Raw genomic sequence first — 24,431 nt, 5'->3', positions numbered from 1 at the left:
AAAAAAAAAAAGGACAATGAGAAATTCCTTTATTACCATCAAGATTTGATTCAGATTTCAATGACAATGTTTCACCAACATTTCAATTAACAATGAACTCACATCATTTTATTGCATCAAGCTATTTTTCAGTGTCAGTGCCCAATTTTGTACATGAGATTAAATGACACATATTAATTTAAAAAAGGCTTCCAGATATTTATTCCATTAGTACATGTAGGTCCAATTTTTAACCTGTTGGTTGTAGAATTGGATTTGATTACACAACATTGCTTCTGACCTAGATATTCTGATTCTAGGTACATAAGTTTAAAAAATATTATTACATATCAAGAATGTGATAATTTTAAAAATATACTGATATAAACATTTAAAATTTCATTTAAGACAATTTTCTTAAATTGAAATTATATATAATGGCTTCTCCTGTAATATTCTCTGTCCTTGCAACAATGTTTAGTTCTATATCTGTCTTTTGTTGTTGTTTTTTTTTTTCTTGGCCACAGCCTGCGGCTTGTGGGATCTTAGCTCCCCCACCAGCAATCGAACCCTGGCCTATGTCAGTGGAAGCTCCAGATCCTAACCTCTGGACTGCCAGAGAAGTCCCTCGACATTTGTCAAGTAACTATTTCTTCTCTTTTCTTTCAAAAACACATAAGAGGGGGAAAGGGGGAGAAGGACATATTGGGAGATTGGGATTGATATATACACACTATTATATATAAAATAGATAACTAATAAGAACCTACTATATAGCACAGGGAACTCTACTCAATACTCTGTAATGACCAAATGTGAAAAGAATCTAAAAAAGAATGGATATATGTATATATATAACTGATTCACTTTACTGTACAGTAGAAACTAACACAACATTGTAAATCAACTATAGCTCCAATAAAAATTAAAAAACAAAAACACATAAGATCCTTCATATGCCCCAGTAACTCTATATTTAAATATTTGAATGGATATGTTTAGCTACAAGCATTAAATGTGTATTTGTTTGTTCTCTATTTCCTATGTCATGAACCTAAATAAGTAGAAAGAAAAAGAAAAGCTTAGAGTAGATTTCTATCATCCCATGAATAAATACTGAAGCACCATCATTTTCCTTTTGCTGGTTGAATCAAGACATTACAGCAATATTTTGGATGTGTCATCTATCAGTTTAAATGCCTACAACAATTAAATTATGTATTAATAGCTTGCTCTCAAGACATATATGAGGCAAATGTTATCACTGTCTACACCTTATAGATAAAGAAACATGCAGAAAACAGTTGCATAACTTTCTGAAGACCGTGCTCTTAAGCTTGTGCTCTGAACCACTGCCCCGTAATAAGTTAACTTCAGGGTATCTATCCAGCAACAATAGTTTCCTGAAACTACATTTCCTAGAATTTGTTAATTTACTGCACTGGACTTAATTACTGAAGATATTTGTTGTTGCAAATTTGTCATTTCTCATTTCTCAGTGTTGTTTCCTTCACATGAGAACAATAAATTATATTTCAAATCTGACCCACTGTGAATTATTTCACCTAAATTAAATGCTGTTTGGATAACTTCACAGTAGTACTTTAAATGATATACTACTAGCTACCAGTTTATGTGTTGAGTATAAAAAATTTAGCTGGAGTAAAACAGTCCCAACAAAGTCTCTCCATTTTAATTGCAAAATATATTTTTATTAATGTTATACTGCCTATATGTCAGAAATCTCTTATATATAAAAAACTAAAAACAAATCAACAGATTCTACTGTATTTTACACCAGGACTCATAATCCAGTGAATTGAGATAAAGGAACGTTGTTTCCAGAAAATTCAGTCTTTCTTTAGATTCACTCATTCATGTTTTATCCTACAAGTTTACCTACCTAGACTTAAATAAATTTGAACACTGAATCTTCACATAGAGCTGAATCTTTGATTCCCTTTTCCTGACTTGATGAATACATGTAATCAACTGTTAGGAATTCCTATGGGAAAGATAACTAACTGCAAGCTCACTCTTTTTAGTTTCTGTGTATTTACACGTACTCTTGGTCTTCTTTAATTCTTCCTTTCACATTCTTTTCCACCTTCTGCTTTCTCCAGGAACACGTCAAAAACATTTCTACACATACCCTCAGCTCCCCAGCAAGAAGGTACAGCACAAATCATTAAAGTTTTTAAAAAGGCGATCTGGAGAGAAAATCATGAGAACGTGCTCCTTTTAATGAGCCCAGTTACCTTAGCTCTTTATTACTTTGTTATAGTGCTTTTATTAGTTGTATAATACTAACAGATTCAAAACTGAACACATTGGAGGAAGTTTAACATGAAATGAAAGGTCTTTGGTGTGTATGTGCGGCTGTACATCTGTACAAAAACAAGTGACAAATCCTAGGCAGAAAAATCTAATGTAGCCTACGAGTTATGTTTCTAAAATCATGGAACTTATTTTTGAGTCTTGTACTGAAGTGTGTCATGATTTACAGTTCACTGTAGTCTCTAGCAGTGCTATGTAAATACTTCATGAAATATTCTATTGAGTATTAGCATTATGAGATGCAGAGGAAATTATTTATATGCCTGTTTGGTAAACACTTTTTGTCAGTAAATATGAAGACATGAAGAACTCATATGTTTTATTTATAGTTGGGAAATCTTGCTTGGGAATTTACTGTAAGCTGAGGCTTTGCCTGCTGAGATTCTATTAAGTCTTCATTGCAATAGAAGCAAATTATTTTTCTTTAAAAATTATCTCGGGATTAGCATCATTAGAAAATGCTGCATGCTTGCAATCAGAGTTTGTTCTAAGGCATCATTCACAAAATCTTCAGTAAATTTTAAGAAACTAACCATTTCCCATGGGCCAAAAATACATTTTCTTTCTTCACCCAGCTACAGAAAATAAAAAAGAAAACCTTCTTAAGTGAGATTGGGAGAGGGTGAAAACTATCATTTCAAATAAACGTAAGCACCACGCTTGGATTATTTAATTTTCAACATAATTTTAAAAATATTTGTATATAAAGTATAGAAACAGATGCTTTCTAATTTCTCCAGTGTCTTTAATCCCTTGAGCACCTCACATTTCTCAATTAACATCAATTTTAAGTAATTACATTTAGTCATGACCTTATGGCAAATAAGATGAAGAAAGATGGCCTGTTCTGTTTAATAAACATATTTCAAATATTTCCTCTACTCCAAGCAATAAACCTAATGCCATAAATACAAAAATGAGATACCATGTAGTACCTACCATTGTAGTACTTTTAATTCAGTAGGGAAGAAAAAAAAGATGTGTACCTCATAATATAAGGTATTCAAAAGTTGGACTTCCCTGGTGGCGCAGTGGTTGAGGGTCTGCTTGCCGATGCAGGGGACACGGGTTCGAGCCCTGCTCTGGGAAGATCCCACATGCCGTGGAGCAACTAGGCCCGTGAGCCACAACTACTGAGCCTGTGTGTCTGGAGCTTGTGCTCTGCAACAAGAGAGGCCGTGACAGTAAGAGGCCTGCGCACCGCGATGAAGAGTGGCCCCCACTTGCCACAACTAGAGAAAGCCGTTGCACAGAACCAAAACCCAACACAGCCAAAAATAAATAAATAAACAAATTAATTAATAAAAAAAAGTAATTGGTATGACATATTAACATAGTGATATTGCAGACAGTAAGGAAGATTACTGTTGAATAAGAAACTGCTTCATGAATTAATAATGCTAATATCCAGAAACTTCTAACATATGCCTAACTTAAAATGTTTAAGGCAAAGATAATTCTAGCCATGATATCAGAGTAAACATACGTCAGCTTTTTTCCTAGTTCAATGTATTATTTTAATACATATTCTATATTCTTTTCCTGATTCTAAGGATCTGTGGGAATGACAAAGAAGAGACTATGTTCTACATATGCTTTAGATTTGACAGTAATTTAAATTTATATTTAAATTTGTCATCACCTTTATAATTTGGAAATTGACACATTGTTTTAAAAGTGCTGAGTCCAAATTTTTAGTCCAAATTTTTTCTATGTCGTAATTATAATTCACTACATTAATTCCCTCTTGTAACCAGATAATACTCTGAAGCATTATATATGCACTTAACAAGAAAGAAAAGTATGCCTTTAAATCTTAATCTTTGAAGATACTAAAGAATAGCCCATTTCTCCATCCCTTCTTCTATATCAGTTCATAGAAGACCATTTAATAGACACCTATATAGGGAGATGCCCCTGATCACTTGACATGACCATTAGCCTTCAAGATAGACCCGAAACCTGAGGGAATCATTGGTTGGCTTGTTAGTTTGTTTTTTGAAAATGACATGCTCACCCACCGCTATGTAAAAAGAATCTCTTGCTGTCTTCATCCTGCCAGTCTGTGAACAAAAAAAATCACATTCCTGCTCTTTCTTTAAAACAAACAAACATTAAACTAAAATCAATTTAAACAGACAAAAAACCCCAAATAACCCCCTCTCTTATTTCTGGGTTTATTGTCGTTTGTTTTTGCCCAAGTTAACTTTCTTGGACTAATAAGTCATGGATTGAAAACAGTTTATGAACTTATTAACTATTATACTCATGGCCCTCATAAAAAAAATCAAATCTTGATATCTTTAGTAGGAAGAGTTGCAGATAAAGATCTCTCAAAAGTAAGGTCTCAATGGAACATGGCTTATCTCTTTTTTATGAAGGCTCTAAAGACAGAATAATTGAAATTCCAAACTGCTTTGATGGTTGAATCAGTGATGTGGAAATCCTTGCACATAAGAACCATTTCAGAATCATGACTGAAAACTACTATTGATTCACTTGTGTGGGAAACTTGAGCAAAGTGCCTACAATCTTTCAATGTCTTCTGTAAGAATTATGAGTTATATATAACCCAAAATCTCAAGGAAGCTTGACACACCATCCATGTTTGTGCTTAGAATTTACTTATTTATGTTCTTATTTATGATTTGGTGAACAATAGAGGTGTTTGAAAGATGGCATTCCAGTGGTTGGAATGTTGAGTATTCCACTAGGAAGTAATAATGGAATGAGGAATAAAGATAAATATAAGCAATCCCAGACACATTGCCATGCTTGGGTGATTTATGTAGTAGTTTTGTTACCAATTCTATTTTGTTCCTACATAAAAAACCCTTCTAAACCTCTGGGTATTTACATTTTTCTTGTAAGATCATAAAGGCAATAAAGACGCTTATAGTGGTTTCTAGACTTGGTGTTAAAAGCTGTGATTTAGGAAACAATCAACATTTAAATGGGGAATATTAGAAAGTAAAATAACTTGTCACATAAATTATTTTTATGATGTACTACTCTAGCTATGTTATGCATAGGCATGCTCTCATTTAAAACTGGCTTGCTTGAATATTGTTTATGCCTTGACAATATGTATGTGCTGTTTTGTTTTTTTTTTTGCTATAAAAAGATCCTAAATGCCTTTTGCATATTCTATAAGCACATCCTACAGAGTTTTTAGTAAAAAAAGCACTGACTTAAAGGTTAGAAGAGTTACTACAAATTTGTAACTGCGCCCCACTCTGAGCTCCTCTGCATCCATGGCCTCTAGGCACTTAATTTGTTAGGACAAATAACATGGAAGGGCAAATGACTGCCTATTGTAGACTAATTCAGGGGCACAATACTGCAATACTGACACATGCTTAATGTTACTGCTATTGATTAATGGTATAGCTCACAGTTTGTTGACATAATATTTCCAGTAACTATTTTTCTTATCATGGTATATTTTGCTACTTCTCCCATGTAACAGAATTTGTGAGTATATCCCCAGTTAAAATTCCAGTAGCATTGTTTCATGTTTCCTACATGGGCAATTACTGGATCCAAAACATTACAGCTAAGTCTGGCCTCACCTATGTGTTCTAATCAAAAAAGGTCATTTGAAAAATTAGGGGGAAAAAAAAAAAAGTAGCTTCCTTGACAGAACGATTTTAGATGCAGTGATTATAGGTATGTTTAAATCGGGGTCGGACTATTTACAGAATGTCTCCACTTTTGGTGAGAACTGTAAGATAGAGTGGTGTGAGGTATTGGTATTCTGAGATTATCAAATAGTTTAGAGATTAAAGTAGAGATGGCCTGTTGAGAACAAACATTCTATATTCCTCAGTTGGCCAAGTTTCACATATGGCTTAAACTGTTCTCTGCCATTTTCTTCCTCTGCCTTTCTCTCTGTCCTGAATATGCAAATTCAAGGTGTGGATGCAGAGTCTTAAAAATTATACAACCTTCTCACGTAGCTGAAACTGTTTTTAGCATCAAAAATTCTTCTGTCTTGTTCACAAAATAGGCTCTGTGGAGCTTAAGAGATGTACGAGTCAAAAACTGTTGCTTTTTTCCCCCAGTCTCCTTTTTTTAAAAAAAAAAAAAAAAAATCTCTTGGGATAAATATTGCATTGCCAAGAAAAAGCTGCCTTTACCCTTCCAAGTGCACCATTCTCTCCTCAGCTAGGGTAGCACCTATCAATAAGAGCTCATGTGTCTCCAGCACTTTTCAGCTTATGAAGTGATTGCAGCACCCCAACTGATGTGCACAACCAACTTTGTGGCAGGTAAAAACTTAGCATCTCTATATAGATGGGGAGGCTGAGGTCCAGATTAGTTAGTGAGCGGTAGAGCTGAAACTAGAACCCATATATAGAAATTAATTTTGATGTTCTTCAAATTGTGGGTCCATCACACTCATCCTGCACTCATGCTAATACTAGAATTGTAGAACTGGAGCAGACCCAGGGTCACTAAACTAGTCTCAGTACCTCTCCTTATAATGCCCCCTTTCTGGAAGTCAGAAACACGTACTCTCAGAGAGACCTTGTTGGTACAGTAGTTGTGCAAAAAGGTGTGTGTGTGTGTGTGTGTACAAAGAAAAGAACACAGTTTCTGCCCTGGTGAGCAGTGACCCAGCCTGTTAGAGGCATAGCCAGGGCAAGCAGGAGAGCACAAGATCTCTGACTGAGCCTCCAGAAGAAGGGGCTTGCCTTCCCACTGCCCATGCTGCGAACCACCCTGCTCACCTACATTGCACTCAGCACCTCCTTGTACCCACCACATTCAGCTTCTAACGTTGCTGAGATCATCCTTTCAAAATCTTACCAAGATAAAAATAAACTTGTTCTCAGTTTCTGTATTATAAAACCCTGTCAGTGGTTCTGTCAGGTATATTGCTACCTCTCATGTCTGTTTCTTCATTTTGACAGAGCTAAGTCATTTTTGAAAATATGAATGGAAATATATGTGAGCAAAACACAACATTTCTGAAGTTAGAAAAATGATTTTACCATAATTAGATTCCCATCAATAGAGCCGAGGATCAAAGGATTAGGTAGGCATAAATTAGGGATATGGACACTCCTTATGTTTCAGTCATTCAGTTTCTCTTAAATTATACCTCTTCAATTTCATATTTCTTTTTTATGTTTATGTCTTTGATGTTTTGAAAGATTTAGTGTAATTCTGTGGATTTGGAATACAACATAATTGATGGGTTATTTGTATAAACAAATCCACATTAATGCAAAGTGAGAAGTATGTTACAAATGAGTTTGCTCAAATTTGCTTTCTCATATGTGACTGGTAATTGCTCTTAAGGAATGATTCACTATTTCCTCTTTCAAGAGACTTATGACAGCTGAGCAGCAATCCAGAATGAATAAACCGAAGGGCAGTGAACAATCTCACACATCCCAACAGAAAATAACTGCAACATTCACTTCTAAAATCCATAGCAAAGCTTTTGAACAGATTCTCTCAAACTTTATTACAGCATATAATCAATATGGACCCTATAAAGATGAAATAAAACAACTTACTTTTGTTAAATTTAATGTAGACTTTAAATTTTTTTAAATTAATTAGTTAATTAATTTTTATTTTTGGCTGTGTTGGGTCTTCGTTTCTGTGCGAGGGCTTTCTCCAGCTGCGGCGAGCGGGGGCCACTCTTCATCGCGGTGCGCGGGCCTCTCACTATCGCGGCCTCTCTTGTTGCGGAGCACAGGTTCCAGACGCGCAAGCTCAGTAGTTGTGGCTCACGGGCCCAGTTGCTCCACGGCATGTGGGATCTTCCCAGACCAGGGCTCGAACCTGTGTCTCCTGCATTGGCAGGCAGATTCTCAACCACTGCGTCACCAGGGAAGCCTGACTTTAAATTTTTAAATAAAACAACTGCCTTGATTATAAAGTCTATATAAAACTAAAAACAAATGTCCAAGAATACTTCAATGAAATAAGAATGTATTTTAATTCCATCATTTTGGGGGCCAAGTTAACTTTCTAGCTTCAATACTATACAATTTTGGTATTTGATATCAACTTTTCTCCTTTATGCACTTCAAATAACTCTCAAAAATAATTTTATAAATAAACAGGCAAAGGTAAAGCAGTATTTATACAGATAAATCACCCAATGGCTATTGATATTTTTCATCAGATATGAAAAGAGAAAAAAATAAAAGCACCTGTTTTCTAAGGTGTTGGAAATATATCTTATTTCATCACCAACAATACCATGGTTGGTAAGAATAGTAGGAAATACTTATTGTAGGTGTTCAGTCTTTTCTAGAATCCTGAGTTCTGAGACCTTCAAGACGGCGGAGGAGTAAGACGTGGAGTGGAGATCACCTTCCTCCCCACAAATACATCAAAAATACATCTACATGTGGAACAACTTCTACAGAACACCCACTGAACACTGGCAAAAGACCTCAGACTTCCCAAAAGGCAAGAAACTCCCCACGTACCTGTGTAGGGCAAAGAGAAAAGAAAACAGAGACAAAAGAATATGGACAGGACCTGCACCAGTGCGAGGGAGCTGTGAAGGAGGAAAGGTTTCCACACACTAGGAAGCCCCTTTGCGGGTGGAGACAGTGGGTGGCAGAGGGGGGAAGCTTCAGAGCCACGGAGGAGAGTGAAGCAACAGGGGTGCAGAGGGCAAAGCGGAGAGAGAGATCCCCGCACAGAGGATCGGTGCCGACCAGCACTCACCAGCCCAAGAGGCTCGTCTGCTCACCCGCTGGGACGGGCGGGGGCTTGGAGCTGAGGCTTAGGCTTCGGAGGTCAGATCGCAGGGAGAGGACTGGGGTTGGCTGCGTAAACACAGCCTGAAGGGGGCTAGTGCACCACAGCTAGCCGAGAGGGAGTCAGGGAAAAAGCCTGGATCTGCCGAAGAGGCAAGAGACCACTGTTTTGGGGTGCATGAGGAGAGGGGATTCAGAGCACCGCCTACATGAGCTCCAGAGACAGGTGCAAGCCACAGCTCTCAGCACGGACACGAGAGATGGGCGTGAGATGCTAAGGCTGCCACTGCAGCCACCAAGAAGCCTGTGTGCGAGCACAGGGCACTATCTACACCTCCCCTCCTGGGAGCCTGTGCAGCCTGCCACTGCCAGGATCCTGTGATCCAGGGACAACTTCCCTGGAAGAACACGTGGTGAGCCTCAGGCTGTTGCAACGTCACGCTGGCCTCTGCCACCGCAGGCTTGCCCCACATTCTGTATCCCTACCTCACCCCGGCCTGAGTGAGCCAGAGCCCCCTACCTCACCCCGGCCTGAGTGAGCCAGAGCCCCCCAAGCAGCTGCTACCTTAACCCCGTCCTGTCTGGGTGGGAAACAGACACCCTCAGGTGACCTACACGCAGAGGTGGGTCCAAATCCAAAGCTGAACCCCAGGAGCTGTGCGAACAAAGAAGAGAAAGGGAAACTTCTCCCAGCAGCCTCAGGAGCAGCAGATTAAATCTCCACAATCAATTTGATGTACCCTGCATCAGTGGAATACCTGAATAGACAACCAATCATCCCAAAATTGAGGTGGTGGACTTTGGGAGCAACTGTAGAATTGGGGTTTGCATTCTGCATCTAATTTGTTTCTGGTTTTCTGTTTATCTTAATTTAGTATTTAGAGCTTATTATCATTGGTAGATCTGTTCATTGATTTGGTTGCTCTCTTCCTCTTTTTTTCTTTATATATATATATATATATATATTTTTTTTTTTTCCCTTTTCTCTTTTTGTGAGTGTGTATCTATATGCTTCTTTGTGTGATTTGGTCTGTATAGCTTTGCTTTTACCATTTGCCCTAGGGTTCTCTCTGTCCGTTTATTTTTATTTTTTATTTTTTTTGTATCGTTTTTAGCACTTATTATCATTGGTGGATTTGTTTTTTGGTTTGGTTGCTCTCTTCTTTCTTTTTTTTTCAGTACTTTTTTATTTTTAATAATATTTATTTTTATGTTTTATTTTATTAACTTTATTTATTATATTTTATTTACTTTTTCTTTCTTTCTTTTTTTTTCTCCCTTTTATTCTGAGCCATGTGGCTGACAGGGTCTTGGTCTTGGTGCTCTGGCCAGGTGTCAAGCCTGAGCCTCTGAGGCGGGAGAGCCAAGTTCAGGATATTGGTCCACCAGAGACCTCCTGGCGTCACGTAATATCAAACAGAGAAAGCTCACCTGGAGATCTCCATCTCAATGCTAAGACACAGCTCCACTCAACGAACAGCAAGCTACAGTGCTGGACACCCTATGTCAAACAACTAGCAAGAGAGAAACACAACCACACCCATTAGCAGAGAGGCTGCTTAAAATCATAGTAAGTTCACAGACACCCCAAAACACACCAACGGACATAGTCCTGCCCAACAGAGAGACAAGATCCAGCCTCATCCACCAGAACACAGGCACCAGTCCCCTCCACCAGGAAGCCTACACAGCCCACTGAACCAACCTTACCCACTGGGGGCAGACACCAAAAACAATGGGAAATACAAACTTGGAGCCTGTGAACAGGAGACCCCAAACACAGTAAGTGAAGCAAAATGAGATGACAGAGAAACACACAACAGATGAAGGAGCAAGGTAAAAACCTACCAGACCAAACAAATGAAGAGGAAATAGGCAGGCTACCTGAAAAAGAATTCAGAATAATGATAGTAAAGATGATCCAAAATCTTGGAAATAGAATGGAGAAAATACAAGAAACATTTAACAAGAACCTAGAAGATCTAAAGAGCAAACAATGATGAACACCATAATAAGTGAAATTGAAAATTCTCTAGAAGGAATCCATAGCAGAATAACTGAGGCAGAAGAATGCATAAGTGACCTGGAAAATAAAATAGTGAAAATAACTACGACAGAGCAGAATAAAGAAAAAAGAATGAAAAGAATGGAGGACAGTCTCAGAGACCTCTGGGATAACATTAAACATACGAACATTCGAATTATAGGAGTCCCAGGAGAAGAAGATAAAAAGAAAGGGACTGAGAAAATATTTGAAGAGATTATTGTTGAAAACTTCCCTAATATGGGAAAAGAAATAGTCAGTAAATCCAGGAAGTGCAGAGAGTCCCATACAGGATAAATGAAAGGAGAAACACGCCAAGACACATATTAATCAAACTATTAAAAATTAAATACAAAGAAAAAATATTAAAAGCAGCTAAGGGAAAACAACAAATAACACACAAGGGAACCCCCATGATGTTAACAGCTGATCTTTCAGCAGAAACACTGCAAGCCAGAAGGGAGTGACAGGACATATTTAAAGAGATGAAAGGGAAAAACCTACAACCAAGATTACTCTACAAGGAAGGATTTCATTCATATTCCACAGAGAAATTAAAAACTTTACAGACAAGCAAAAGCTAAGAGAATTCAGCACCACCAAACCAGCATTACAACAAATGCAAAAGAAACTTCTCTAGGTAGGAAACACAAGAGAAGGAAAAGACCGACAATGACAAACCCAAAACAATTAAGAAAATGGTAATAGGAACATAAATATTGATAATTACCTTAAATGTAAATGGATTAAAAGCTACAACCAAAAGACATAGACTGGCTGAATGGATACAAAAACAAGACCCATATATATGCTGTCTACAAGAGACCCACCTCAGATCTAGGGACACATACAGACTGAAAGTGAGGGGCTAGAAAAAGATATTCCATGCAAATGGAAATCAAAAGAAAGCTGGAGTAGCAATTCTCATATAAGACAAAATAGACTTTAAAATAAAGTCTATTACAAGAGACACTACATAATGATCAAGGGATCAATCCAAGAAGAATATATAACAACTGTAAATATTTATTCACCCAACATAGGAGCACCACAATACATAAGACAAATGTTAACAGCCATAAAAGGGGATATCGACAGCAACACAGTCATAGAAGGGGACTTTAACACCTCACTTTCACCAATGGACAGATCATCCAAAAAGAAAATAAATAAGGAAATACAAGCTTTAAATGACACACTAAACAAGATGGACTTAATTGATATTTATGGGACATTCCATCCAAACACAACAGAATACACTTTCTACTCAAGCATTCATGGAACATTCTCCAGGATAGATCATATCTTGGGTCACAAATCAAGCCTGGGTAAATTTAAGAAAATTGAACTCGTAATCGTATCAAGTATCATTTCCAACCACAACACTATGAGACTAGATACCAATTACAGGAAAAAAACTGTAAGAAATACAAACACATGGAGGCTAAACAATACACTATTACAGAACCAAAAGATCACTGAAGAAATCAAAAATTACCTAAAAACAAATGACAATGAAAACACAACAACCCAAAACCTATGGGATGCAACAAAGGCAGTTCTAAGAGGGAAGTTTATAGCAATATAATCCTACCTCAAGAAAAAAAAAACTCTCAAATAAACAACCTAACCTTACACCTAAAGCAATTAGAGAAAGAAGAACAGAAAATCCCCAAAGTTAGCAGAAGGAAAGAAATCATAAAGATCAGATCAGAAATAAATGAAAAAGAAATGAAGGAAACGATAGCAAAGATCAATAAAACTAAAAGCTGGTTCTTTGAGAAGATAAACAAAACTGATAAACCATTAGCCAGACTCATCAGGAAAAAAAGGGAGAAGACTCAAATCAATAGAATTAGAAATGAAAAAGGAGAAGTAACAACTGACACTGCAGAAATACAAAGGATCATGAGAGATTACTACAAGCACCTATATGCCAATAAAATGGACAACCTGGAAGAAATGGACAAATTCTTAGAAAAGAACAACCTTCCGAGACTGAACCATAAAGAAATAGAAAATATGAACAGACCAATCACAAGCACTGAAATTGAAACTGTGATTAAAAACCTATCAACAAACAAAAGCCCAGGACCAGATGGCTTCAAAGGCGAATTCTATCAAACATTTAGAGAAGAGCTAACACCTATCCTTCTCAAACTCTTCCAAAATATAGCAGAGGGAGGAACACTCCCAAACTCATTCTACGAGGTCACCATCACCCTGATACCAAAACCAGACAAAGATGTCACCAAAAAAGAAAACTACAGGCCAATATCTCTGATGAACATAGATGCAAAAACCCTCAACAAAATACTAACAGACAGAATCCAACAGCACATTAAAAGGATCATACACCATGATCAAGTGGGGTTTATCCCAGGAATGCAAGGATTCTTCAGTATATGCAAATCAATCAATGTGATACACCATATTAACAAAATGAAGAACAAAAACCATATGATCATCTCAAAAGATGTAGAAAAAGCTTTTGACAAAATTCAACACCCATTTATGATAAAAACCCTCCAGAAAGTAGACATAGAGTGAACTTACCTCAACATAATATAGGCCATATATGACAAACCCACAGCCAACATCATTCTCAATGGTGATAAACTGAAACCATTTCCACTAAGATCAGGAACAAGACAAGGTTGCCCACTCTCACCACTATTATTCGACATAGTTTTGGAAGTTTTAGCCACAGTAATCAGAGAAGAAAAAGAAATAAAAGGAATCCAAATTTGAAAAGAAGAAGTAAAACTGTCCCTCTTTGTAGATGACATGTTGCTATGCATAGAGAATCCTAAAGATGCAACCAGAAAACTAGTAGAGCTAATCAATGAATCTGGTAAATTAGCAGGACACAAAATAAATGCCCAGTAATCTGTTGCATTCCTATACACTAATGATGAAAAAACCTGAAAGTGAAATTAAGAAAACACTCCCATTTACCACTGCAACAAAAAGAATAAAATATCTAGGAATAAACCTACCTAAGGAGACAAAAGACCTGTATCCAGAAAACTATAAGACACTGATGAAAGAAATTAAAGATGATACAAACAGATGCAGAGAGGTCCATGTTGTTGGATTGGAAGAATCAACATTGTGAAAATGACTCTACTACCCAAAGCAATCTACAGATTCAATGCAATCCCTATCAAACTACCACTGGCATTTTTCACAGAAGTAGAACAAAAAATTCCACAGTTTGTATGGAAACACAAAAGACCCCGAATAGCCAAAGCAATCTTGAGAAAGAAAAACTGAGCTGGAGGAATCAGTCTCCCTGACTACAGACTATACTACAAAGCTACAGCAATCAAGACAGTATGGTACTGGCACAAAAACAGAAATATAGATCAATGGAACAGGATAGAAAGCCCAGAGATAAACCCATGCACATATGGTCACCGTATCTTTGAAAAAGGAGGCAAGAATACACAATGGAGAAAAGACAGCCTCTTCAATCAGTGGTGCTGGGAAAACTGGACAGCTACATGTAAAAGAATGAAATTAGAACACTTCCAAACACCATACAAAAAAATAAACACAAAATGGATTAAAGACCTAAATGTAAGGCCAGACACTATAAAACTCTTAGAGGAAAACATAGGCAGAACACTCTATGACATAAATCACAGCAAGATCCTTTCTGGCCCACCTCCTAAAGAAATGGAAATAAAAACAAAAATAAAAAAATGAGACCTAATTAAACTTAAAAGCTTTTGCACAGCAAAGGAAACCATAAACAAGATGAAAAGACAACTCTTAGAATGCGAAAAAATACTTGCAAACAAAGCAACTGACAAAGGATTAATCTCCAAAATATACAAGCAGCTTATGCAGCTCCATATCTAAAAAACAAACAACCCAATCCAAAAATGGGCAGAAGACCTAAACAGACCTTTCTCCAAAGAAGATATATAGATTGCCAACAAACACATGAAAGGATGCTCAACATCACTAATCACTAGAGAAATGCAAATCAAAACTACAATGAGGTATCACCTCACACCAGTTAGAATGGCCATCATCAAAAAATCTACAAACAGTAAATGCTGGAGAGTGTGTGGAGAAAAGGGAACCCTCTTGCACTGTTAGTGGGAATGTAAATTGATACAGCCACTACGGAGAACAGTATGGAGGTTCCTTAAAAAACTAAAAATAGAACTACCATACGAACCAGCAATCCCACTACGGGGCATATACCCTGAGAAAACCATAATTCAAAAAGAGTCATGTACCACAATGTTCATTGCAGCAGTATTTACAATAGTCAGGACATGGAAGCAACTAAGTGGCCATAACAGATGAATGGATAAAGAAGATGTGGCACATATATATAATGGTATATTACTCAGACATAAAAAGAAATGAAATTGAGTTATTTGTAGTGAGGTGGATGGACCTAGAGTGTCACACAGAGCGAAGTAAGTCAGAAAGAGAAAAACAAATACCGTATGCTAACACGCATATACGGAATCAAAAAAAAAAATTATGTTTCTGAATAACCTTCGGGGCAGGAGAGGAATAAAGACGCATACATAGAGAATGGACTTGAGGACATGGGGAGGGGTAAGGGTAAGCTGGGACGTAGTGAGAAAGTGGCATGGATCTATATACACTACCAAATGTAAAATAGATAGCTAGTGGGAAGCAGCCGCATAGCACAAGGAGATCAGCTCGGTGCTTTGTGTCAACCTAGAAGGGTGGGATAGGAAGGGTGGGATGGAGACGCAGGAGGGAGCAGATATGGGGATGTATGTATATGTATAGCTGATTCTCTTTGTTATACAGCAGAAACTAACACACCATTGCAAAGTAATTATATGCCAATAAAGGCGTTAAAAAAAAAAAAAAAGAATCCTGAGTTTTGTGGCTTAAGATATAAAAGGCCTCAAAAGTAGGAAGTATTTTTTTTTCTTTGTCAGTGTACAAAGAGGATGTCAAAATTAGGTAGATAGGAATTAAATTGACTCTTTGGAAATCCATATGGATGCTGTTAGAGAATTCTCTTTAATTAAATATATATATTTTTATTCTATAATAATAATAATTTTATTAGTTTTTTATAATTTTATAATAATAAATGTATAATTTAGAAAATTAATAGCTCTTTATAATGCCCATGTTCCTCCCTCCTCTACCAGCAAATTGACAAGAAAGAGCTAATGTAATTGAGTTCATCTTACTACATAAGAGGAGATTTTTATTCATAATTCTAATATTACTCAAGGAACTTAACAAATATGTAAGAATACCTTTTTTAATGTATGTAGACAATTTTAGAAATAAAATGGCACATAAAGTGATGGTAATAATGTTTTTTTTTCATAATTTGTTTTGTTCATCTCACAGTAATTTGGTTCTAATATGGACAGAATAATGGAAGCACCAAGAGGGTAAACGAGTGACTCTTATCAGATAACTGTTACAGGGTCAAGACTAGCACATACTTTATGCTCCTAATTTTAGTTTGCACTATAGGCCTTTACCAATATTATAGGGAATGATAGATCATTCCATGTTTTAATTACCATGTGCACACTTACTTTGAATTATCAAGGAAGTGTTTGTTTGTTTTTTGTTTTTTTTTACTCCTGTCTTCCTCTGGGCTACACATCTAAAAATTTTAGGATATGCCATAAATTAGTATATCCTAAAATTTCATTCTAAGTAGTTAAAGACCTGAGTTTACAAATAAGGTCAAGTTTAGGCCAGGCTGGTGTCTTCTGAATCTCTCATCTCCTTTAATATCAGAACTAACTTTCTTACTTGAAACATTTAACATCTTTCACATGGATTATCAAATGACTTCCTAACTGCTCTCCTGGCCCTCCGCATTTTACTGAAAACACTTAGTCTGAAATATCTTTTAAAAATGTGTATCTGATTATATCATTCCTCAGCACAATAACTTTCTTCTTAATTTTTTCCAGGATCTCCATGATCTGGCCCTTTCCTATTTCTGCTTTTCCAAACCACACTGCCTACATCTTTTCGCCTCACTACGTTTCTGACATACTAAACGTCTGGCAGTCCCCTAATGTATTCAGATGCTCCACAGCTTCTACATTTGTTTATCCCAGGGCTTAGAACACTTTATCTGCTTGGTGATTCTTTGAATATTCACTGTAGCTCAGTTTAATGATCTCTTCCACAGGTAGGCTGTACCTCCTATGAGCCATCTCTGCAAACACGTACCTCTGTATAGCTTACTTACTACGATGTATTACAATTATCTCTACATACTTGTTGCCTCCACTAGTCTGAATTTACTTGAGGATAACAAATGCACTATTTCTGTGTCATGAGTCTATCTACAGCCATGCAACCTGACACGCAGTAGTTGCTTTAGAAATGTTTGATAAATAAATGAATGTTACTGGAACAGTATTTAAATCTGTGAGTCAGAACCTGTTATACTCCTAGATGAGGCCTGGCTTACTCACAGCAATCCCATTTTTAGAAGAAGTCACATTTATTTTGAACCTGATTATAAGTAACCTGAATTAAAACGTATTTTTGGCCGGATTCAGAGAGGGCAAATAAGATTCCAGAAAAACTCTTAATGAATATTCATGTAAGAACTCTGGTTTCAAAACACAAGAAAGAGGAGACATAACAATAAAAGCTCTGTATACTAAAATTTGATAATTTACACTTTATATTATTCAAGTGGTTTTACAATTTTGGGCTTCTGTTCAAATTTAATTTCATGTTTTCTGGCAAAAATATTCATCTATAATAACAGCTGTGCTCTTCAAATGTAAGAACTACTTGTTTCTATTTTGAACTTGGCATTAGTATCTGTATGAAGTAGAGGATTTGTAAAACATATTGAATTTGTCTATTAAAATAAATGGTGTATATGGTCTGTGGGTGTGGCTTACAGAGTGGGAGAATTTAGTTGTCGGCAAGGTCAGATGTGCATGAATGCTGTTTTGTTGTTGGGTAAATTGAGTTCTATCTCTGATGTAGTTTCAGAATAATAGTTTAAGTGCTAAGTTATACATATGTTTCACAGCAATTTTAGTGTCTATGGATGAATTAACGTCTTTGATATTTATTTCAGTGTTTTTAGCACCAACCATGTTAGAAAATAAGGTAGACTGTCTTTCAGATTTCCTGGATGACGGTTTTGCTCTGGCAGTTAATGTTCCCTCAAGAGGAGTAGGAACTGTACACTCATGGTAGCTTTTATCATGTACATTCCTCATTGTTATTTACTTCACTATGTGAAAGCGCATGTATAAGAGTAGTCAGGAGAAGGAGTTGTTCAATTTATTTTCTCTCTCTTTCCCTCTCTCTCTCTCTGTCTCTTTTTAATAACAGTGCAGTTCTTATCTTCCTGTTTTCTTATAAGTCATTAAAATGCTATGAGTTTTTAAAGTAATGCTCTCCTATGTCCACAGATAAAGGGATGTAAAGTTTGAAGCTGATAATGTGTGAACACATTTATTAGGAAGTGTAATAGTTGCGGCTGATATTAACCATTGTTTGTGTTCTTCCTTTAAAAAGCAAGATCTAAGGTGTGACAACTGAAATATCTAAATGTTGAACTGAAAAGTCATCCGTAAATATTTACAATCATGTAGAAACACAAAATAATCACTGAAAAATTTTTTTACCGATATTCCAATGAAATCAACTGGTAGCTTTCTCTTCAAAAAAACAGCACTTAATGTATCACCATACAAAATTACAGACAAGATTGCTTTTTATGTATTCAGTGGACCTGCTCTGTTTCTGAAAATAAAATAAGACATGCACTTCCTCCAGAAGAAGACAGGACCAGCCACTTTGTACTTTTGTTGTATGTTTACTAACCTTAGGAGCATCTGCCCCTGACAGCAGGTGTTTGGCAGTTTCCTGGGGCTTAGGAAGGAGTTGGCTGCAGAAGGATGGCTGCACTGTGTCAGGACCAGTGGGTTCCAAACTCATCCTGGAAACCATCGAGCAGGGCTCATATAGCAAATGATGCATGGAACTAGGGGAAAAAACATCTAGCATACAGTAAACCTTCTGTTCTCTTAAACCACGTACATTAAAAGAGAAAGCTATACCTGTATAGTGTTGTTTTCCTTTATTCTTATTCAGAGCACTAGTTTAAGCTTCAGAAGAGATAGCTGCATTATCTCTATAAGAATGAGAAAATCTGTTTGAAAGGATGTTCAAATAAATTGGGAAAAAGACATAGAAGGAAGCTAGAGAAAAGAGATACTCTGATCACCAGGTAGAGGTTATTATGCTGAGAAATGAGACATGATTTTCTTGTTTTGCTTTGTGTTCCCCATCTCTAGGACTATAGATCCTTAAAAATATTCTTTTGCCCTTGAAATCTGATGGCTAATGCTCAGCTTGACATGAATTGCTTTAGCTATTTCTTATTGTTCTGAATTTACAAACTTTAACATATTTTTATTGAAAAAATGCTTTTTAAAAAATTTAATTACAATTGTTTAAGAGCTCATCTTATTGTTGAAAAGAGAAATGAGTTTTTTTTATAGAAAAGAACAGGATGGGGATAGGTGCTCCATTCTAAGATGGAGTGGGATATGCAAGCATTAGAATTTAATTATATGCTGACTATCTCTTTTTTTTGAGATTTTGCATTACTCTTATTATTTAAAAAAATTGAAAGTCATTAATTAAACAAATGCAGTCAACATGGTCTTCTAAAACTTATTTTTAGGGAGTTCATACTAATAAAACCAGACATAGAGGTCTAAAAGATGTATCCACATAAAAACATATAATGCAATTTTATAAATTTTTTTGAAGGGGTGGAGTAAAGAAAGTCCACAGATTAATGAAGATGAGGCTCTATTTTCAAAAATATGAATGTGTGAAAACACTGGTAGTGCTGGTCAGGGAGCAGGGTCTGAATGAATTAAAGAATTTTAAGAGTTTTCACTGAAGTAACAAGTATCTATTAAGTTCCTAGCAAATGATCAATGCTGTTAATCTTAACTACATGGAAACTATTTAACAATAACAGCTGCAGCAGCAGTAACAGCAGCAATAAGCAGCATTTATTGCATTCTTTCTGTTTGCCAAGCCCTCTGTTAAATACTTTTTATGGTTTGGCACACCAATATGTAGTGGGGTGGAATCCACATAGATGCTGACTGACTCTAAAGCCTCTAAAGCCTATGTCCTAATCCCTAAATTGCCTCATAGAGATTAAGTAAAATATAAATCTTGAAGCTCCCTGTGGTGGAGATCATCCCCAAATACACAGCAGCAAACGATTAGGCACAGGTCTTTATATGACAGACTATGCAGTGGGGTAAAGGGGAGGAGGAAGTCAGTGGACACTGGACAGATCAAGAAAAGCTTTCTGGAGGGTGCTTTGAGCTGAAGAATGGGGTAGCTTCTATATATTGCTATTAGAGGTAATGGAGGTCGTGGAGAAAGAGAATTCCAATTTAGAAAAATACATGAAACAAGGCACAGAACATAATGTACTTATGAGACTGGATTTGATTAAAGAGTATGCATTGGCAGAATTCAACTCAAAACTGATTGTTTTTGAGTCCCCCCCAACTCCCTCCATAGCCCAACCCAACAATATACTGTGGCAGAAATCTCTGTGTTGTGAAGTAAAGTGCCGGTGGAAACAAAAGATGAGGAGAGTAGCTATTTGGAGCTTATTCTTGAAAATGACTCATTTAACTCTGTATGATTTTGTTTTCTCAGTCTAAAATGATTAGCTACATGGCTTGAATAGCTATGCACATTCAAAGAATGAAAATGTCTTTGTATCTGGGAAATAAAGGCAAAATGAAATGGGCACTAGGATAAAGATGCGGGCATTTCCAGTAATAATTTTTCCTTGATGCAAAATGTTTTTCCTGGAGTGAACACTCCAAATATGATGCAATACATTGTCCATTTCACTTGTTTCTTCAGAGGTGGAGAGGGAAATGTTAGACAGTCTAATGGAAAAGGAGACCAGTTCAGTGAAGAATACTTCAGTGTAGGATGAGATTAAAATTTCAGGTTCACAAATAACTGATTTATCTTACATAGAAATTTAAAAAATAAATTCACCTCTACTTTTTTTATTTAATGAAACCAAATTTTTAAAGTTATTTTTAAGTCCATGAAGTCAGAACAGAAAAAAAGACTAGCTAGATGATTTCAGATTAAATAACATGTCCTAGATGAATGGAGTATATGGATAGTTAAAAAACAGTATGGGTGTGGATGTAGTGTTGACAAGCTTTAATTTTTTTCCAAGAAAGAATATATACTAAAAGAAAAGCACTGCTACTCTCCCTTCTCATATTTTTTAGCATAATGGATATTTTAAATGTAAAGTACAAAATCCTATAATAGAGTTATCATTTAAATTGAATAAATTAAGTTGAATAGACTTGTTACATTTTTCTTATTTGTATTATTTCCTTGAAAAGCAAAAATGTTATCAGCGACTGATCCTGGTATGTGGATGGAACGAGGAACACTGAGCTAGGCCAATGGTTTAAAATCATTTTACAATGTGAGTAATCGTGAGACAGAGTATGCTATTCTCATTAGGATACAATATGGAAATACCTTTATTTTGTTTCCTCTATGGACTTCAAATCCATTTTCCTAAATTCCTATTCTCTATTCTTTGTCAACATCTCAAGCATATTCCCTCAATTTCCTTTTCATTTTCAGCTGTTAGAACAGTTTCATTTCAGTTATTTAAAAGTCCTAACAAATTTGAATCAAAATTTTAACCCCTCACTCAATTCAAACTTAACACCCTTTGTAACTCACAACACTCCTAGAATTCTCAGACCCAGTAAGAAAGGGGGGATAATCTGACCTTTTTGCTCTCCTTATTACACTTAATTACTTCTGCTGTTTCTGGCTTTTATGGGATCAGGGGCAGGTGACAGAGTAGGCAAGAATTAGAAAGAAAGGTCAAATTCCTCTGCTTGGTGCTGATGTAATCTGTAATGTACGGTGCATGACCAAATTCTAGCTATCTCTTGCTTGAGGCTCTTTTGTGTAATTTTGAGACCCTTCCTTTGGTGACTGCTGCACTGAACTATGACCTGCTGTAGGTAATATTCTATTCAAATAGCTTCTTACACATCCAGCCAAACTCCTGTGCTCCAGCACTACACCTCTATCCTTTCTACTAGAATACTGAGTCTGGAAGACAGATATCCTGGGCCAGATTTCTGTAAGATAAATACATGTATACATATCAAAGAGCAAAGGCCAATGGAATTCAGGCATTCTTGCCCCAACCAACCTTGGAAGCACATTCATCACTCTCCTCTTTCCTTGTTCTGTTCCATAGGCAGCAACAGTCAACTGTTCTTGAAAATTCAGAGGAGAGTCCAGTCCAAATCTTCATGTCCTGCCCAAACTCCAGAGGACGATGTCAAGTTTATCAAATATTCTTTCATTGTTCTTAGTGATGGTGTCATAACAGGGTCTGATCTATTTCTACAGACTAGCAAATGTCCAACTAAAAAGAAAATTCTGGACTCTCCTCTGGAAACCAACCCAATCCCACCACCACCATTACAGTCTCTCCAGGGAATTCTCTTGCTGCTCACTTTACTTGGCTTGAAGTACATGAGGGAGCATGTTTGAGTCCTCTCTCCTGCCACTAATTGCTTTAAAGAATTATTTTTTCTCCTCAGTGAATCTCCGACTGTCTTTTATTTAGCCTGCATAATGGTAGCTATACTTGTTTTTTGTTTTCCGATACCTCTGCTAAACCTTGAGGAGGTGTGGCCTAGAAATGTGGAAACTCATTGTCCACTGTGCTGAGAATTTCAGCCCAGACAAAAATTTCTGAGACAAAAGAAAATGTCCTATACAAACTTCACTAGATTTATTTATACTTTTGCTAAATCATTTGTTTGAATATTGGGAAAAAAACATCAGTCTAGGCAAACCAGAGCTGTAGATTCTAGAGATTTTTTTAAAGTTAAGGTTAACTGTAAAGCTTCTATTACTGAAAAAAATTACAGTAAATGATCCAGCTCTACTTGATTTTAGAATGGGCATACCTAAGAACATTTTTCTGTCTTCTACTTGGAAACTATAATCTACAAAGCCACTGTGTGATAATGTTTCCAGGCACAATCTTCAATCTGAATTTGAAAGTTATGGCATGTGCTTCCCAACAGAAATTTTGAAAGCACTGCTGTTCAGTTCTAAATAAATTACTATTTGAAATTTTTCCTAATGCTTCTACAGTGCAGGGACTCTTCAACCCAGGTCTCTGGCAATATGAATGGTTTATTTATAGCCCTCATAGAACTTTAGCTTCCTTTTGGGGGGAAGAGGTATTATTTTCATTTTATAATGCAATGTAGCCAAAATTATTATTTTGATTCTCCATGATTGTGTGTGTGTGTCTATGTGTGTGTGTGTGTGTGTGAAGTTTTCCAGCATCTGGGACAAACTCTCATCTCCTTTTAAACCCAAACACAATATATTGGAACCAGTTTCAATGAAAAACAGAACATCAAGAAAGTAGATAAAGTGCTACAGTTTCCACCTTTGGCCTTGCTTTACAGGTTCAACTAATTCACTAGTTCAACCTGGGATTTAGGAGGCCCATGACAGCTGGTGATTTGTTATTGATGGTAGCAGTGACTATGATATATCAATATCCATCTACTGGGTGCTCTACAGAGATCAGAAAACTAATGCCACATGGTTTAAACTGTTTCCATCTTAAGCTGATATGTTTGTGTTTCACATAAAAGGAGATTTTTTTTTTAAATGAGGAGCTTCATTTTTATGGTAGTGGTTTAATATCTGAAAATATTCAATTGAAAAATAGCGCAAGGTGAAACCACTGAATTTTCTTCTTTTGCACCATTTTTAGGAACATGTGATAGAATTATTTTTGGACAATTCCGGGTAACTTGGGGGTCAGAAACATTACTTTTAAAAATACGGACTCATTATACATTAAAATGCTCAATTGTAAAAAGCACCAATATGAATTTGGTTATAATAGTTCAAAATCTACACTTTGTAATAATTTAAAAATTATACTATTATTGCAACAAAGATGTACATTTTATTTAGAATCTAAAATTAATTACAGGATTATTTGATAGCAGATTAAAAACAACCTGATGCCTGCCTTTACCTTTTTTTCTACTAAGATAATATTAATTTATCTAAATTTTAAATTGTTCAGACATTTTCCCATACCATTGTACTTTCACTAGATTTATGAAAAGTATGTACGATATAAGTGAATAAGTGAATATCAAGTGAATATCAAGTGAATATCAAGTGAAGATTTTGTCTTCCTTTTAGTACACTTTTTTTCCTATGCTAATTAAACTGTGAAA

At 36.2% G+C, this 24,431-nt stretch overlaps 1 long non-coding RNA gene across 1 annotated transcript in view; it reads right to left on the bottom strand.

Moving 5' to 3' along the window:
- Positions 1 to 6,408: 6,408 nt before the first annotated feature.
- LOC309622634 overlaps positions 6,409 to 24,431 on the bottom strand; it is a 442,022-nt gene continuing 423,999 nt past the window's right edge. Inside the window, exon 2 of the long non-coding RNA XR_014241049.1 lies at positions 6,409 to 7,992. This is a non-coding gene — a long non-coding RNA (uncharacterized lncRNA). The remainder of the gene's footprint in view (positions 7,993 to 24,431) is intronic.

This window comes from Balaenoptera borealis, assembly GCF_965194805.1.
Source record: "Balaenoptera borealis genome assembly, chromosome: 2".
Lineage (NCBI taxonomy): Eukaryota > Metazoa > Chordata > Mammalia > Artiodactyla > Balaenopteridae > Balaenoptera > Balaenoptera borealis.
The sequence above is the reverse complement of the archived record's forward strand: the minus strand, read 5'-3'. Positions and strand labels throughout refer to the sequence as shown.